This window comes from Hemicordylus capensis, chromosome 3, assembly GCF_027244095.1.
Source record: "Hemicordylus capensis ecotype Gifberg chromosome 3, rHemCap1.1.pri, whole genome shotgun sequence".
Classification (NCBI taxonomy): Eukaryota; Metazoa; Chordata; class Lepidosauria; order Squamata; family Cordylidae; genus Hemicordylus; species Hemicordylus capensis.
In genome coordinates, this window is record NC_069659.1 from 278,303,234 (window position 1) to 278,316,911 (window position 13,678).

The window sequence follows — 13,678 nt, forward strand, 5'->3', positions numbered from 1 at the left end:
TATGTCAACCAGATCACATTTGTCCACATGCCTATCGACCATCTACAAAAAAAACAAAAAAACAAAACAAAAACAAAACACCACCCCAAGAAATTAGTGAGGTAAGACTTGCCCTTCCAGAAGTAGGGATGTGCGAACCGGTTCGAATTCGAACCAGGGTGGTTCGAATGTTCGAATTCAAACTTCAGAAACAACAAAACCCAGTACCCCAAGGGTTAGCAACCCATGGGAGTGGTTGGCACCCTCTTTGCACTAGACCACCACTCACTCTGGGCCACCCCAGCACCCCACAAGTGGCTTTAAGGTTTTTCTACATAGGGAAGAATGGAGGTTTCAGCAGCCCCATAACTGCACTTGGGGGGTGCTGGGGTGGCCCAGAGCGAGGGTGCCAACCACCTCCGTGGGTTGCTAACCCATGGGGTACTGGGTTTTGTTGTTTCTGAAATGTTCTGAGTGTAGATTCTTTGGTAGCATATAAGATTTTCAATGGCAAACCATGAATCCACTCTCGTCTGCTAACCTTAAAGACAAATAAGCTTCAAAAATCACTTAAAAATCAGCCCTTTGCCCCATTCCTTTCAAATAATTCTGATAGTTACCTGGCCCCCCTTGGGCACTACCACTCACCACACTCTGCTCTTGGACACCCCTTTCCCCCCGATGTGAAACTATATATTTACTGACACCTCCATGCTTCTTTATGGAGAAAAACCTTAAAGTCATGTAAACTTCAAAAATCACTTAAAAATCAGCCCTTTGCCCAATTCCTTTCAAATAATTCTGATTGCTTCCTTGCCCACCTTGGGAACTACCACCCACAACACTCCACTCTAGGACACCCCTTTCTCCCTGACGTGAAGCTATACATTTGCTGCAATCCTCATTATTCTCTATGAGGAATTCCAAAATAATTTTAAAATTCACCAACAATCAGAGGAGTGTCTTATTGCCTTGGAACTTTGTGGACAGTAGGCACCCCTGGTTGTCTACCACTTACCCCACTTTTGTGCCCCTGGGTGCTCCACAATAGGGGATATGGGCTGGTTCGGGTCCTATTATATCCTATGAGAAAAATAATTAAAAATATTTCAAATATTCATAAAAAATCATAGGGGTGTCTGATTGCTTCGTGGTTTGCATGGTTGTTGGCACCCATGGCTCCACAATAAGGAATAATGGGCTGGTTGGAGTCCCATTATATCCTATGAGGAAAAAATAGAAATAATTTTCAAAAATTCATAAAATATCGTATGAGTGTCCGATTGCTTTGGGGTTGGGGTGGCAGGTACCCCTGGGTGCCAGCTACCATCCTACCAATTTTTGGATGTCTGAACCAGTTCTAACCAGTTCTAACCGGTTCGAATCGGTTTGAACCAGTTCGAATTCGAACCGAACCAGGGAGAGGTTCGAGCAAAACCAAAACCGAACCACCCCCTCCTGGTTCGAACCTGGTTTGAATTCAAACCGAACTGGGCAAACCGGTTTTGTGCACATCCCTATCCAGAAGCCATGGTGCTTCTCCTTCAGCAAGGCCTCTTCTTTTATGTGTTTAAGATTTTTGTCCTTAAGTAAGCCATTTTGTCACCCAGTCCCCCTGTTTGGAGAGATCTTTTAGGAGTTCCTCACAATCCGTTGTGGATTTCACTACCCTAAATAGTTTAGTGTCATCTGCAAATTTGGCCACTTTGCAGTACCGATCCCTGGGGGACCCCACTTCCTACCTCCCTCTATTGTGAAAAATGTCCATTTATTCCTACTCTCTGCTTCCTGTCCTTCAACCAGTTACTGATCCACACATGAAACTGTCCCCTTATTTCATGGCTGCTAAGTTTACTCAAGAGCCTTTGGTGGGTAACTTTATCAAAAGCTTTTTGGAAGTCCAAGTATCCTGTGTCAACTGGATCACCTTTATCCACATACCTGTTGACACCTTAAAAGAACTCCAAAAGGTTATGAGGCAAGACTTTCCCTTGTAGAAGCCATGCTAGTTCTCCTTCAGCAAGGCCTTTTCTTCTATGTGTTTAACATTTTTGTCCTTAAGTATGCTTTCCATCAATTTACCCAGCACCAAAGTTAAGCTAACTGGCCTGTAATTTCCCAGATCCCCCTGTATCCCTTTTTGAAAATCAGTTACATTAGCTACTTTCCGATCCTCTGGTACAGAGCCTGATTGTAGAAACAAGTTACATATTTTTGCTTTGTAACCACAATTTCACATTTGGGTTTCTATGTGGCTTGGAACCCAGGCACAGACTTGACCATGTTATTCCACAAAAACCTATCCATTCACTAAAAATGTGTTAAGGCTGCTCTCCAGGAACCTCTGCTTTCAGGTACATGTCAATGTTAGAAGACATTTCCAGTTTTTGTGCCCCACCTTTGGAATGCTCTGCCCAGGAAGACATGCCTGGTGCTTTCTCTTTGTGGCTGTCATCCTAACAAACAATAAGCCTCTCCACATGAGCTGTGTGGAGAGCCTAAGAGGGTTCTGTGGGGAGAGTGGGCTCGACCGAATTGGCCACCCACACAATTACTGGCACCTGGTTGGGGCGACAGGGATCAGGGGCCTCCTGAAATCCCCGGAAAACCACCCTGCATTGTTGTAGCCTCCTGGTCAGGGCTCTCTTCATGAGTCATCACAACACGAAGCCGTGCCGTGGCGGCACTCAATCAAAACAATGGGGTTAGCAGAGTGTTTGCTGCGCTTACGTCGTTTAAGGGTGGGAGGAATTAAGCAGGCTTGCCAGCAGGAGCCAGGTTCCCTTAGCTTGGTTTCCACTGTGTGTGTGTGTGAATAGCCTCAATGAGTGCTATGTGAGAAGTGTCAATGCTGCTCATTCAGTGTGCGCAAGATGGGGGGAGGGTATTTTGAGAACTTTCCCTGGAAGCGGTCTGCCACCCTAAGGCTTACATAGTCCTCAGACAATATTTTCAGGTGGCACAGTGGTCTTCCAGGGGAGAGGGAGGTCATCAAAAGCTAGCACCTCATTGACGCATTGGTGCTGTGTTACTCTGGAACTCAATAGCAGCACCACAGTGCTGCCCATGTCGCACTTCATTAGTCAGGACATTGGCCAGTGTTGTGTAGCTTTCCCTCCTACCTTGCATCCACACAATCATTTCTCCCCAGGTTTCCCTCTTAACTTGCTTCCACACACCCAAGAATTGGGAGCACACACAGCTCCCAAACCTGGGTAGAACACAGCTTTTGGTTGTGTGAATGTCCTCAGTGAGTGACATCCAGGCTAGCATTATGCTGGTACATAACAGTGCTGAGTTGAGTTCCGGTCTAAAGCTGCACCATTGTGTGAGTCAGGGAAGGGATGATTTCTTATTGTCTTCCCTTCCTTCTGAAGCCCCTGAGCATCATGAAAAAATATTCCTTCAGGTTATCAAAAATAATCTCTTTCTTCACTCATGCAAATGGTTCACTGTTACATCAGCGCAGCACTAGTCTGGATGTTTGTCACTCAGGTCTTTCACACAATCACTTGGAGATTGTGTGGGGGAGGAAAGAACAGATACCCTGATCCCCACAGGTGAGCAAATTCTCTGTTTGGCTCTGCTAACTCCACAACAATGGAGGCAGCTGCAGAATCCATTCTTTAAAAAAAAACAAAAAACAGAGCTAGGTCCTCCAACAATCAAGGAAAGTGTGCCATAATGCATTGTGCTCAGAATAGAGAGGCAGCCCTCTTTACAGCAACATCTCTCCTCTGCTTGGCCCCTCTAGCCACAGAATTCTATGGCAAACATGGCCATTGGCTGCTGGGCACAACTTAAAACAGCAATTTCAGCACATGCTCAAACTCTGAGATTGGGCAGCCGCTATTCTCGTCCTACCTTGGCAAAAATCAAAGTTCAGAAGTCAGGCTACCCACATGTGAGTGGAATGAGTTATAGGGCTTCTCATGGGTTCCCATGGGCAGCAATAGCTTAGTTTGCTGCCTCCTACCTTTATATTGCTGGTCGTGAGAATGAGCTCACTGTTTTTAAGTTTTTGATTTTTTTTTCTTTTGATTGTTGGATGCATTGGCAAGAAAGACAAGATATAAATGTTTCAAACTGCAAAAGTGTCAATGTTTAAAAAATGTCCCATTGTGGTCTAATGTTGGTAACCAGTTTCCTTGTTGATCTGATGGATTCTGCTCTGAATCCTGCTTTACCACAGATAGGTGATCGTGCTGTACAGACTGAATCCCCACTTGGCAGCTCATAGGGTCAGGTTGCATTGCAGGTTTGAGTTCTGACATACATTTTAAGGCTACCAGCAAGGCTGGCATCAACACTGGGCACACTATGGCAGCTACCAAGGGTAGCTCTGGAGGGACCTATTGTTGACGCCTGTCCTGGTCCCTAGGGAAGATGTGACCCGATCAGCAACCAACAGCAGTTGCTTGGTAGACAGGCCTTTGGGGATTGAATGGGCCAGCAGAAGCAATGCAGACAGGCTAGAAAGCTGTTGCTGCTGCTGGTGGCCTACCAAGAATCAAAGAAACCCACATCTGCTGCCACGAGAAGAGGAAGAAGGGCCACACAGGTAGGAGGGAGCCCATCAATGGTAACTTTGTCAAGTCCCCCCTCAAACCTGGAGTCAAGCCTGGAAACTAGGATAATACTTTTCCATGTAGCATATGGCGCACAGCAAGACAGATTATTGCAGTGGTCTCTGGGTAAATACAATTTAAACACAATGTAAACATAATTCAGTCACAGGTACAGGATTTGTAGTTATTTGTGTGTCCCTGGAAGAACACATTTTCTCAAGATGACATTAGATAGCAAATTTGGCAATGTTATAATTGCCTTTTTGTTTTTCCTTGGACTGATTTGTATATTGCCATGCTTTTTATTAGGAGTGTTTTGCTGCTGAATATTTGATATGATTCATTTTGTTTCTCATGTAGTGTATGACTTTAGTTATCAGTCACTGCTTTATGTAAGTTTGTTGTTTGTTATGTACATTGAGTACTAATAAACATTGGCTTTTTTTACAGGGAAAATCTATTTTAAACATGTCTTCATAACCCATGGCATCTGACATCATATGAACTGAAGTTGATTTAGAATTTGAGTAATGATTATTGCTGGTGCTGTGGGGAATCCTATACAGATTTTTTTGTATATCTTTTGGAAATATGGGAAGGGAAATCTAGAAGACTCTTTTATTCCATATTGGTCATAGCATTCCAGGACGTACACTCTATGTATTATTGTTATCTTCAATCAACTGTAGAAGAAACTGCTATGGAAGTAGTAGTTAACTTTGCAAGTCCTGTAAAACTGTAAACAGCATGTTATGATGGGGGAATCTTTCCCACCTCCTTTATCAGAGTGGCTCTGTGGAATATGGGATACTGCAATCCTGTCCAACATAAATACTAAATACAGCTATTTGGAAATGGTACTTCATACAGGACAGCTATATACAGAAATGGACAATATTTACAATGTCACAGAATGTTACATTTCAAGATGATGTCTGGACATATGCCCTCTGATTTCATCAGAGCATTTATCTTCTTATATTTTGTGAAAATATAAATGGTTTCCTCTATATGGAAGCATCATGCTGCAGGAGGTTCTAATATCTGATATTTTTTAAAGTTATAATTGCTATATCTTTTTTGTATATTCATAGATAAAAATAAAGGTTTGGCAGGGTTGTTGGGGGTTTTTTGGTTTTTGTTTTGCTATAAATGTATACATTCTTATTATGAATCTAGATCAAGATTTCCACTATTGTCTGCAAATATATTTTTGAAAAATGCTCCCTGTGATTTGTCTTCCGTGTAAATTTGTCCTCTGATTCCAGAATAATATCAAAGATGGGCAATAAAAAATTGCCCTTTTTTCTCTTGGAACAAATACTTTCTTCATTCCTCTGCTTGTTGTCTAATTTCCTGGGACCAGCATTTCACTGCTTCTTGGTTCTCACCTCTTGTACAGCCATCAGAAAGTCCTTAAAGTACAATCTAGGAAAGCACTATAGAGAAAGAAGCTGTGTGACATCTCTAAAACTGGCATCGATAGGTCTTTTGAACTATTTTCCTACTGAAAACCAACAGGATGCCTTTGCTAGGAGAACAATCATCCTTGTTATTTTCTCAGTGGCAGCCTGTAAACTGTATAGCATGTGGATTATGGCTACAACATTCAGCTTGAGGGAGAAAGAGAAATCTGTTTAAGAAGGAGGTGGAGGAGGAGTCATGAGCAACTGTCCTTTTTGGCTTTGAACAGGAGGCTGAATCACATCTTTTGAGTAGGGCAGAATTTTCTTTCCTGCTCCATTGGCCAACACTATGGGCTTGTATCTTGCTTAGATTATTATCAATATTTTTTTGCTGTTTCCCTTCATGTATTAAAAAAGGTAGGTTGACAAAAAAATATCACAACCCAGTCATTTTTATTAAAAATTGGGGCTATTTGCTTAGTGCTTGGTACTGACTTAGTGCCTGGTGCTGAATTAGTGCCGTTAGTCTCCGTTCAATTGGTTCTGCACTACCTCCCCGTTAGTCAATACCACAGCCTAATACTATGATAATGTTTAAACCATTTCAAACTGGTTTTGGGGTGGGTTATGGGGTGGAGATTGCCTTGGTCGGCCTGATGGATGATCTCCAATTGGGAATTGACAGAGGAAGTATGACTCTGTTGGTCCTTTTGGATCTCTCGACGGCTTTCGATACTATCAACCATAGTATCCTTCTGGAATGTCTGAAGGCGTTGGGGGTGGGAGACACTGTTTTACAGTGGTTCCGCTAGTACCTCTTGGACAGATTCCAGATGGTGTCTATTGGAGACTGTTGCTCTTCAAAATCTGAGCTTAAGTATTGTGTCCCTCAAGGCTCCGTACTTTCTCCAATGCTTTTTAACATCTACATGAAACCGCTGGGAGAGATCATCAGGGGATTTGGAGCTGGGTGTTACCAGTACACTGATGACACCCAGATCTACTTATCCATGTCAACCTCTTCATGAGCTGGCATATCCTCCCTTAATGCCTGCCTGGAAGCAGTAATGAAAGCAATGGACAGGGACAGTCACAGAATGAGATAAACAATAAAGAGGGGAAAGGGGAAATCTCACTGTGACTACAAAACAAAAAAAATGCAGATAATAATGACCAAACACTGAAAATATAAATAAGCACTAGAAATATATATTCAGAAATAATAAGTCAGTAATAAATGATCCATAACATTAATAAACAATACACAAATTGCCTTCTCATAATGCAGAATACATAAACAGAGGCATTTGCAATAACAGTCAAAAGTTAAGGAAGGAGGTGTAACTGAGCCAGGCAAAAATTGGACTGCAGGATGAAATAGGCAAAGTCAAAGTCGAACGGCTCTTCCGGATATGTGCCGTTTCGCCCACAAAGCTTCATCAGCCTCCAAAACAACATTAGTACCGGTACCCCATTTCTTAAGCTTGACACAGTCTTACAGTCCTTTCCAGATTTTGATTCATGAATGACATTGATTCATGAAGTTTGTTTTTCTCCACAAGGACAAGAAGTGGGCTTTATCTCTGATCCAGGTCAGCTTATTTATGGAAGCATGCTTGATGGGTTCTCTGCTATCAGCACGTTTGTGATTTTACGTCTTCACCTCTGTGCGGATGGTATTGAGCATTTCGCCATTTAGGATGTCCACACCTCTTTCTGAGACCACGTCTGACGCAGTGCTTTTGTCATCTGCCACTTCCATTTGGATTTTGATACTTGACTTTGCCTATTTCATCCTGCAGTCCAATTTTTGCCTGGCTCAGTTACACCTCCTTCCTTAACTTTTGACTGTTATTGCACATGCCTCTGTTTATGTATTCTGCATTATGAGAAGGCAATTTGTGTATTGTTTATTAATGTTATGGATCATTTATTACTGACTTATTATTTCTGAATATATATTTCTAGTGCTTATTTATATTTTCAGTGTTTGGTCATTATTATCTGCATTTTTTTGTTTTGTAGTCACGGTGGGATTTCCCCTTTCCCCTCTTTATTGTTTGGAAGCAGTAATGGGCTGGATGAGGGAGAATAAACTGAAGCTGAATCCAGATAAGACAGAGGTACTTATTGTGCGGGCTCAGAACTAGGGATGTGCACGAACCGGTTCGGAGGCCATGTTGGAGGTCTCCGAACCGGTTCGGAACAGGACCGGTCCGGTGGTCCGGCACTGAGGGGGGGTCTACCTTTAAGGTCGGGGGGTAGAACTTACCCCTCCCGCCGCTCTTCCCCCTCCGGCGCTGCATTTTAGATTGAAGTTTCTGGGGCGGCAGAGTTCCTCCCTGCCGCCCCTGCCCCCGTTGTTGCCCAGAAGTCGCAGTAATACGAGCACGCATGCGCACGCCATGGTGCACGCATGCCTGTCGCTGGCGCATGCACAGCGGTGACAGACGCATGTGTAGCACGGCGCGCGCATGCGTGCTCATATTACTGCGACTTCTGGGCAACGACGGGGGCAGGGGCGGCAGGGAGGAACGCTGCCGCCCCAGAAACTTCAATCTAAAATGCAGCGCCAGAGGGGGAAGAGTGACAGGAGGGGTAAGTTCTACCCCCACCCTTAAAGGTAGACCCCCCCTTAGTGCCGGCCCGCGCCGCGTGGTTCCGTGCACAGCACTACTCAAAACTCTAGAGACGATTTTGATCTACCTGTTCTAGATGGGGTCACACTTCCCAAAAGGAACAGGTTTGCAATCTGGGAGTACTTCTGGATTCACACCTCTCCCTGGTTTCTCATATTAAGGCAGTGGCCAGGGCTGCTTTTTATCAGCTCCAGCTGATACACCAGCTGCACCCATTTCTCGAGATCAATGACCTCAAAACAAAACAGTGGTACATCTGTTGGTAACCTCCAGACTTGACTTCTGTAATATGCTCTACGTGGGGCTGCCTTTGTACATAGTCTGGAAACTTCAGCTGGTTCAGAATGCGGCAGCCAGGTTGGTCTCTGGGTCATTTTGGAGAGACCACGTTACTCCTTTATTCATGGAGCTACACTGGCTGCCAATTGGCTTCTGGACAAAATACAAAGTGCTAGTTATAACTTATAAAGCCCTAAGCAGCTTAGGCCCTGGGTATCTAAGAGAGCATCTTCTTCACTATGAGCCCCACCATCCATTGAGATCATCTGAGGAGGTCCATCTCCAGTTACCGCCAACTTGTTTGGTGGCTACACAGAGACGGGCCTTCTCGGTCGCTGCCCCAAGATAGTGGGATGTGCTCCCTGCTGAGATACAATCTTGCCCATCTCTGGCAATTTTCAAAAAAACACCTGAAAACCTGTCTTTTCACCCAAGCTTTCTCAGCTTCCTAAAAAAATTGTTTGGGTTTTAATCTCTGGTTTATTTTTAAATTGTTAAATTGTTTTAAGTTTTCTGTATATGTTTCTAACTGTTTTTATGCTATTGTAAACTGCCCAGAGATGAAAGTTTGGGGTGGTGTACAAATTTGATAAAAATAAATAAATAAATAAATAAATAAATAAATAAATAAATAAATAAATAAATAAAATGTCCCATCTAGCCCTCAAGAGAGTGGCCCACACATTGTGCTGTGCTATATGAGCATTTCTAACCAGCCCGCACTGCTGTATGTGTCTCAAGAAGTGATGGCAGTCTTGTACAAGAGTGCAAGTGAGGAAATACTTAATACTAATTGGGCCGGGCACACAACATAAGTACCTCTGCTGCCTGGCCAGTCCACTTCTCCCCCCGCCTGGCTTGCTTCTTTTCCCCTGCCCGCTTGTCCCCTCCACCTGTCCGTGGTTTCTGGCTGGCAGGCCAACCAGAAAGCCAGCCCACCACCTCCTCCCACCTGCCCACCAATTCCTGGCAGCCGGCCTGCCCAACCACCACTGCCTGCTCCTGGTGGCTGGGCTGGCCCACTGCCACCACCTGCTCCCACCGGCCGGGCAGCCTGCCACAGCCTGCTCCCGGCGGCGGGGCAGGCCCCACTGCCTCCTGCTCCTCCCACTGGCTGGGTGGTCCACTGCTGCCTGCTCCCACCAGCCAGGCAGCCCGCCACTGCTGGTGGCCGACATCCTTATTTTCTCCCCTGCCCCGTTGCTGATCAGCAGCTGTTCACGAACTCTCGCAAGAGATGCCACACATGAGATTAGCGACGGGTATGCCTAGGAGAAATAAATATATAGATTTCATGACCACATTTCAGGAGCTCTACTTACATTCAAAACAATGTATGATGTGCTCCCAAAGTGCAAGCATTATGCTTTAAATATTTGTGCACTCGTGATCCTGTGCAAGACTGCCAGTGCTTCTTCAGAACCCTATAGCCATGTGGGCCAATCCAAAATGTCCACATGTGCAATGTGTGGGCCAATAAGTAGCAAATTAAAGAAGTGTCCTCCTTGAAGAAGAGGACACTGTGAATTAAGCAATCTCCTGGAGCTCTCATGAATCTCCTCCGGACGGTAGAGGGGTCTGTTCTCACTACAGACGGATTCCTGCTGAGGTCAGTTTGATGTCTTTGGAAGCACCCTACATACAAATTGGGCTTTACCTTCTGGATTTCACCTCAGCCCGATTTATGTCCGAATTTTAAAATTCCTGTATTTTGGGGATAAACCGCAGTGAAGTGCTTATGTAATTTTTCACATTAACATGATAAGAGCAAGTCATGCCTATGAAATGCAAATACTGTAGAAAGCTGCCCAGAGACAAAGAGTGGAAATGCCAGTTCTCAGGCTTTCTGCTCCCTGAAAGCTTTTGGAGGGGGGTGATTTGGGGAGAAGAGAGGGTTTGTAGTCCTGCAGAAAATGAGCATTTCCTTCCAGAAAATGAGCATGATATCCAAGCTAGGAAGGGGGCTGCAAATGCAGAGGTGATCCTGCAGGAGGACTGACACAAGCTGGGGATGTGTGTGTGTGTGTGTGTGTGTGTGTGTGTGTGTGTGTGTGTGTGTGTTGGGGGGATATAAAGCCAAGGTTGATGGTTAATTAAGCAGAGGGATGTGTGTGTGTGTGTGTGTGTGTGTACTTCAACAGAGCCAGCTCACAGAGGGTATTTTACTTACAGTACTATGCCCCTGGGGAAAAAGGAGGTGTTGCATCTTGTCTCCTCTAGGAAGGCATTTGCCACAAGCCAAACATGCTAGTGAGCTGTGTGTGAACCTACACAAAAGGAAACTTGGAGTAGAGCGGGGAGGAGCTGCTTCTCTAATGCTGTGAGTCTAATTTGATGTGGCTTCACTGGCTTGATACTCAGAGAGCTGGAAGCCCCATGTGTAAAGGCTCCTGATCTATTTTGAATGGATACCTAGATCATACAAAGTCTAATCAAGCTAGTCCAAAATGGATTGAAATTTTACCTTTTAGAATAATAGAACTTTAGGTTTGAAAGAGATCTTGAATAAATTCTATTCCGCCCACCGATCAGTATAACAATGAAGCCACTAGGCTGTTTTATAGCTGCATCCCTAATAATCATAAAGGAATTGTATGTAGGTTTGACTAAAGATTCAGCAACCACTCAATTTTCCCTTTCTCCTTTCTCTCATTTTTCCTTTATGACTCCTCCCCTTTATGACAGAATCCTCACTGGGACAAACGTTCAAACAAACTGCAAAAGAGTATTAAAGCGAATAAAACACATCCCTCCCCTTTATAACAACCAAAAATTGAATTGATTTAAAATTGAGAGAAAAAGTCTTGAAGTTTTTAGGTAGTCTCCTGTCATGCACACTTCTCATAATTCTTGGGTTCTCTGGCACAGGAGCTGTTTGTTCTTCTGGTATTGAGGATTGTCCATCACTTTCATCTGCCTCATCCATGAGGTTAAAACTGGAGACAAGTTCAAATTCCTCTCTAATTCCTCTCTTAAGATCAGACTCCCTTCCCTCTTGTCTAACAGTATGCAAGCTGGAAAGTCTCAAACTGTTCAATTTCTTCCATCATCCAACAGGACAGAATCTTCTTGGATTTTGCTTATTTTTTTGATCCAGAATAGCAGGAACATCCATTTTTCACTTTCTCACTCAGCCATACTCACACAAAGTCTTCCGCCTGAAATGTTCACTGTTTCACACCCCATTGTTGATCTACATACAATTTATATTTTTGTTCCTTCTCCCTTACCCAGTCATGAATAACTGAATCCTCGGGGGAGATGGAACAGTAAGCCCTATCAGTTTCTGCCATTGGGTGAGTTTGGTGGTAGCTTTGAGTCCTCTCAGCAGTTCAAATGGCGATTTTCCTCTAGTAGGAGAAGTTCAATAAGCAAATAGAAGTTCACAGATTGTCTCTTTGTTGTTGCATAATAACCAACTGTAAACTTTCTTTCAGTAATCTGTTCATTCTTCCACTAAGCCATTCCCTCGAGGATGGTACAAGGAAAGAGTTTTGAGTTTTATCTCGTGGTTATTATGCAAGTATTGCTCCATTTCAAAAGAGGTATGCTGTCTGTGTCCCATTGGCAGTCACTAGTTCTTTAGGAAAACTTTCTCTTGCAAAACCTGCAGCCATGAACTGGATCGTCTTGTTTGTAGCAATATTGTCAGCAAATGAAACTTCTGGCCACCTGGGATAATAATCTATCATCACTATAACAAATCTTTGTTTTGTGGGTTGGTTACGAAAAGGCCCCATTATATCCAGAGTAAGTTTTCCCCAGGGACCATTTGGATACTCTGCTGGAGTCAAGGGGGTGGTAAAAGCCTTTGTGATTTGTCAGACAGAGCACAAACCATACAGTGCCAGATCACATCTTCAATGTCCATACCTGGCCACCAAAAACCTTCTCTGATTCACCTTAGTCAAGCTCATGCCCAGGTGACCTTTGCATGGCAGTCCATTAGTTATATATGATTTAAGTTCAGTAAACACTTGATCAGCACTGAGGGCTGCTTTCAATTCAGAAGTCTTGATTACTCCATAAATGGATGAAGCTATTTGCACAATTACTACACTTTCATCCTCATCATCTGGGATCTTCTCTTGGCCTGGAAGTGGAAGTTAAGATAAATAATCTGCAATTGTATTCTAAAGACCTGGAACATATTCCACCTGGAAATCAAAATCCACAAGTCTGGTGATCAATTTTGCTATTCTTGTGGTTGCTCAACTTGATCCCTGAGTAATAAATAAAGCTGATAGGGATTTATGGTCTGACCATAAATTTGGTTTTCTGCCCCACAAGTAAGTCCTGAAGAGCCTCACTGCCTAGAAACTAGCTAGTGCTTTGTTTTCAAGGACAGAATGAGGCGGTTCTGATGTGCAGCCTAATCCACGCTAGGGAAGCCCAGATTGGGCCCGATCATGGTGGGGCAGAGCCACCAAACCTGACTTTTTAGCCCGGATTTTACCCTGGGTTCACGGTGCCAACATGCCACTAGCCCAGACTCCAGGATTGTGTGTCTCTTCGGGCCTCATTCAATCAAAGGAGACACAAAGAAGTGTGCCTAGATGGATCACCTGGGGGAATCCCACAAGGCATGTGGTGCATTGTGAAATATCCAGAGGGTGGGGTGCATCATCCTGGTCTCCAGAGCTCTGCGCTGCCTGGTTTAGCAGTGGGTCATCTGGGAGCATGGTTTGCACATCCAGCAATGTTCCATGGATCATCTGGGGGAAGGTAAGATTCAGGCAACTTTCCCTCCTCCTCTCGCTCCCCTGCCTGCCAGGTCCTGTGAATGGCCCCTACATCTTCTCTGAAG